The following is a 6,000-nucleotide window of genomic DNA, read 5'->3' on the forward strand; positions in this document are numbered from 1 at the left end:
TTGCATTTCCATCCGGACAACTTTTGTCACAAGAATCCCCCTCGCCCACGGTTAACAGCGGGTTCAATTTAACAGGCAGTGGTTGTTGATCCACACCCCGCCAGAAATACTTTCTCGCAACACACATCAAAGTTGCTGGTGAACGCAGCAGGCCAGGCAGCATCTCTAGGAAGAGGTACAGTCGACGTTCCAGGCCCAGACCCTTCTTCTCCATTTGTTTCTCTTAAAATTCGGCTATTCCAAATGGCTAGAAGTTTTACCGACGGAGGGAGTGATGGCCTGATTGAAAATGGGTGCTATTGAGGGAGTGATGTAAGTAATTAAGTAAGAACTGTTCTCAGAATGGCCGCCTGGGAGGGAGTGACGTACTGACCGAAAATAAACACCAGGGAGGGAATTGTGTGCTGATTAAAATGGGAGCGTTACTCCCTCTATCCTCTGACCTAACCCTTACTCTCCCCATCCCTTTAACCCATCTATACCCACGGTGGCTTTGTAGACCTTCATCAAATCTTCAACAAATCTCCCTCGTTCCAAGGAACAAAGTCGTAACCTATTCAAACTTCCCTTATAACTCAGGTCCTCCAAACGCAGCAACATCCTTGTAAATTTTCACTGTACTCTGTCAACCTTATTTACATCTTTCCTGCGGGTAGATGACGTAAACTGCACTAAATACTCCAAACTTGGCCTCATACCATAACATGCAATCTCCTGTACTGAAATTTTTAATTTATGAAGGCCAATTTCCCCAAAATTTTATTTACTACCTAATCAAGGTGTGCCGTCACTTTCAATAAATTATGGACCTGTGTTCCAGATGCCTTTTCTCTACTGCACTCCTCAGTGTCCTACCGATCACTGTGTAAGACCTACCCTGGCTGATCCTACAGAAGTGCAGCACCTCTGACTTGTCAGCATTAAATTCTATCTGCCATTTTCAGTCCACTTTTCCAGCTGATCCAGATCCCACTGCAAGCTAATAGTCTTCTTCAGCGTTGGATAGATCCCCAATCTTGGTGTCAACTGTAAAAGTGTTGATTCAATTAACCTTATTGTCATCCAAATCATTGATATACATGGCAAGCAGCAATGGATCAGTAGCGATTCCTGCGGTATTCCACTAGTCACCGGCCGACCTAGGATAGGCAGCCATCTATTATCACTCTCTGCCTTCTCCCACAATGCCAATGTCTACTCTCTTTTATTATCTCACTCTGAATGCCAAGCGAATTAATGTTCCTGATCGATCAACCTCTCACGTGGGAACTTGTCAAATGCCAAGGAGACAACATCGACTGCCTTGTCTTTATCAATTTTCCTGATGACAATCCACATAACTTCCTTGAGAAAATCTGTAAGATGGCCTGTAAAGCACAAAGTCATGCTGACAATTCCTAATCTGTCCTCAAATGCTCAAATACTCATATATACAGTCCTATCAATAACTTTGCCACTACTGATATCAGGCACACCAACCCATAATTTCCTGCTTAATATTTTGGAAGATTTCTTAACCAGCGGACCAACAATTAGCTATCTTCCAATCCTCTGTTCAGTCACCCGTCGCTGAACATAATTTTAATATATTGGCCACGTTCCTGCAATTTCCACACTTGCCTCCCTTGGGGTCCGGGGTCCCCAGCCGGTGGGGATTTATGCACTCCAATTTGTCTCAAGGCAGCAACCACGTCCTCCTTTATAATCTCTATCACGTCCATGACCTACTGCTGCTTTGTCTCACCTGTATAGATTCTAGCCTTTCCCCGAGTAAATACAGACGTAAAAACTCCACTTAAGATTTTCCCAATTTATTTTGTCTCCACGCCTTAATTGCCGTACTGAAAATCCAGAGGGCAAATTTCGTCCCTTGCAATCCCTTTCTTCTGAAACATCTGTACAATCCCATAGGATTCTCCATCACCTTGTCTGCTGGGACAACCTCGTGCCTTCTTATAACCATCCTGATTTCTTTCTTAAGTGTTCTCTGGAATTTTCTATACTCCAGACAATTTATTCCCACCTGCCTCTGCATGCCACACACTCGATTTTTCTCTTCACCAGGGTTCAATATCCATTGAAAAACAACCTTCCCCAAAATTAGTACATTTACTTTTTGTTCTGACAGGCACCTAGCACCTTTGACTCTCGAAACTTCACCTTTGATGTGCTCCCACTGACACAGTATACCTTCGCCGAAAACAGCCTGTTCCAATCCATACTCTCTGGTGTCGTCAAATTTAAATCTAATTTAAAATCTCAACTCAAGAACCAAAGTAACATTTTCTACATTTCCTTTCAATCTAAAGACATTGTGATCACCAGAAGCAAAGAGATTCCCCACATAAGCCTCTGACAAACGCTAATAAGAGGTCAAATATCTCTGTCATTGGGATTTCAAAGTACTGATTGAGGAAACATTCCTGAACACTTTTGACAATCCCTATAATATCTCGTTATTTTACAGTGTGGGAGCCCCGTCCATATGTGGAAAGTTAATATTTCCTTCTTTCACTAATTATGTTTCTTGCAATAATGCAATCCCTCTGCAAATCTGTTTCTCTAAACCCGTGGAATGTTGGATGGTCTGTAACACAGCCCCATTAACGTCCGGACCTTTTTTATTCCTCAGTTCCAGCCATAGAGCCTCATTAGATTGGATATTAGGGGGGCAGGTAGGAGATTCTGTGACTGCAAAAGAGACAGCCGGTGGTGTGCTGGCATCAGCTTCGGACATTGAGTCAAATCGTCCTACTTTCGAATTGGGCCGGTTCCTTGCACGCTTTCCATCCGTGATGGGTTCAGCGTCAACTGGTAACTCGGCCTTTAAAATAAAAAGTCAGATGCTGCTGAAACAGCAGGAAATGCCACCTGATGTGCCACAAGTTGTGAAAAGGAACACCAAAAGCTCTTGGCTGCCAGGGTCCATGATGTATCCGACCGTCTGTGGGATATTCTGAAGGTGGGGGTGGAAATATAGCCAGAGCTCGTGGTGCACATTGGAACCAATGACGTTGTCAGAAGAGGGAAAGCGATCCTAGAAAGTGCGTACATAGAGCTGGATAGAGGATGAAGAGAAAGACCCCCAAGTTTGTCATCTCCGGATTACTCCCTGTGCCACGGCTAGTGCTGGTAAGGGAACGGGATGGTACGTCGACTCAGACCATGAGAGCCTGCGTCGGGCATTTTCATGCCTTACAAGGCGCAGATTGGAAGTCTGTGTGGGGCGCCACTCCTCGCACGGATTAGAGCAATGTGTGATTAAGTGCCTTGCTCAAGGGCACAAACACACTGCCACAGCTGAGGCTCGAACTAGCGCGACCTTGAGAACACTAGACGAACGCCTTAACCACTTGGCCACGTGCAGGTAGGAATGGGGTGATTGTGCGGATGAACGAGTGGTTGAGGAGATGGTGCAGGACACTGGATTTCATGTTCTTTGATCATTGGAACCTTTTCTCGGGAAGGGATGACCAGTACATGAAGGGTGTCTGCACCTGAACTGAGGGGGAACCAATATCCTGTCCGGAAGGATTGCTGATGCTACTCAGGAGAGTTTAAACTAGTTTTACATGGGGCTGGCAACTGGCGATCCTGGTCATTAAGGGAAGCATCGGACTAGAAGGCAAATGTAAGGGAATGTGTTGAAAAGCAAAATCGATGTAATAGGTACGATTGATCGGATAGGTTAAAATGCGTATGTTTAAATACCAGGAGTATTCTGCGTAAGGGTGACGTTGTTGACATGACTGAAACTTGGTCGAGAGAGGGGCAGGAATGGGTGAGTACATGTACCAGATTTTCGAAGTGTTATAAAAGATAGAGGATGCTGTGAAAGTGGGAGGAGGGTAGTTGCACGACGAATCAGGGACAGTATCACAGCTGCTCTCAGAGGAGATATAATGGAGGGGTCAGACACCGAGTCCATTTAGGTGTACCTCAGGAAGAGGGAGGATGTAATTGCACTGATGTACTACAGACCTCCCTAAAAGGCACCGGGACATTTAGGCACAGATATGTAATCAGATTAAGGAAATGTGTAAAAACAATAGGGTTTTTTTCTCATGGTGGATTTCAATGTCCCTTATATTAACGAGGTCCTACTTCGTGTAAGGTTTTGAATGGGACAGAATTTGTTAAGTGTACACAGGATAGTTTCTTATTTTAACATGTGAATGGTCCCAGAGGAGGGGCCATACTTGACCTGGTTTTGGATAATGAGTCTGGCCAGGCAACTGAAGTTGCAGTGGGTTAACAGTTAGGGAACATTGACCAGAAGTCCTTAACTTTCAGGATAGTAATGGATAAGGGGAGGGATGATTCTAGTGGGAGAATTTTAAATTGGTATCGGGCAAAGAACAAACATATTAGGCAGAAACTAAAAAACGTTCATTGGGAATTTTTTTGTCTGGCAAGCCAACATCAGATATATGCAGGGTGTTTAAAGATCAATGGCACAGGGTAAAGGAAAATATTTTCCTGCTAGAAGGAAAGACGGGATGGAAAGACAAGAGAATGGTTAGATGTACAGAAAGCTGATGAATTGAGTCAAGAAGGAAAAGGAAACGTCCCTCTGCTTAACCCCACTCAAATATCCCCTGAACATTTGACACAATTCTTCCATACGTTTACCTGAGAAGATCTGTTACCAATTTATGCTTCTAAATTCATGCCTGATAGCCTCATATTTCCCCTTACTCCAGTTAAATGTTTCCCTAATTTGGGAGGCAAACTACCATCCACGTTTCTTTCCTGCATCCACAGAATCGCCTGTCTGACCGCCTAATTAAAGAGTCCCCATTCACTGCATGCCATCTTCTTCCTTTCCCTACCATTCTGAACGACAGGACCAGACTCTGTGCCAGAGGTGCGACCACTGTTGCTTCCCCCAGGCAGGCCATCTCCCCCAACAGTACTCAAACAGGAGTACTTATTGTTCAGGGGGACTGCCACTGGGGTGCTCTCTAGTCTCTGACTGCTGCGTTGCCTCTCCTGACAGTTACCCAATTATCTGTCTCGCGAGGCCTCGGTGTGCCAAACTGCCTCTAGCTCCTTTCTATCATCTCCTCGCTCTCCCAACCAGACGAAGGTCATCGGGCTGCATCTGCAGTTCCCTAACGTGGTCCCTGAGGAGCTGCAGTTTGACGCACCTGGTGCAGAAGTAGCCATCCGGAGGCCGAGAGTCTCCAGGGTCTGCCACATTTGACACCGAGCACAGAACACCGGGCTCACACACATTTCTGTCAGTATTCTAGACAAGTAACGTACCTCGCCTTGACCCCTTATCGCCGAAGCCCTGTTGAGCCAAAGCCTTCCTACTCTGTCTCGCTTTACTCTGTTGCCCGCTGTATAAAGCTGTCTTCTTTTTAAACTCTTCTCGCTGCTCTCACTGAATGACGTCCACGCGCTTGCGCAGTCGTGCCCCCTTCAAGCCGCTGAAGAAATAACTAATAACGCCATGAGTCCCATTTAATTCCACCCCCCCCCGCCCCCGTTGCGTCAGAAACAGCGGAACTCCAGAATATTGAGCTGCCAGTCTTGCCTTTCTGCAACCAAGTCTAATGGCTACAATGGGTCATCTGCCTTCCCTTCAATACTTGCTGCTTTGTAATTTACGAAACTCAGAGCATTAGTAACTAACCTTTTGATTCATGACTTTGTCTGGGGTCTTAACAACATCTATGTAAGAAACATGGATAAGTACCTGGATGGAAGGGGATGCAGGGCATGGAAATAGGACTCGGCGGATTAAAAAGTCGACACGGAGACCTGGGATCAAGTCGACTAAAACTCCTGGTGTAGGATAGGGAGACAGGGAATCGTGTGATGTAAAACACCTAATGTGAAATAGGGAGACTGGGAATGGGAATCGTGTGCTGTGGATTTGTTCGGAGACTTGTGTTCAGCCATGACTGGCATCCTTGGCACCATGAGGGAATAAGTAGTTTGTCTAATAATTTTGACCAGACACAGCACCTCTCTTCACTTATCCATGCCTCC

The sequence above is a fragment of the Mobula birostris genome, chromosome 13, assembly GCF_030028105.1.
Source record: "Mobula birostris isolate sMobBir1 chromosome 13, sMobBir1.hap1, whole genome shotgun sequence".
Lineage (NCBI taxonomy): Eukaryota > Metazoa > Chordata > Chondrichthyes > Myliobatiformes > Myliobatidae > Mobula > Mobula birostris.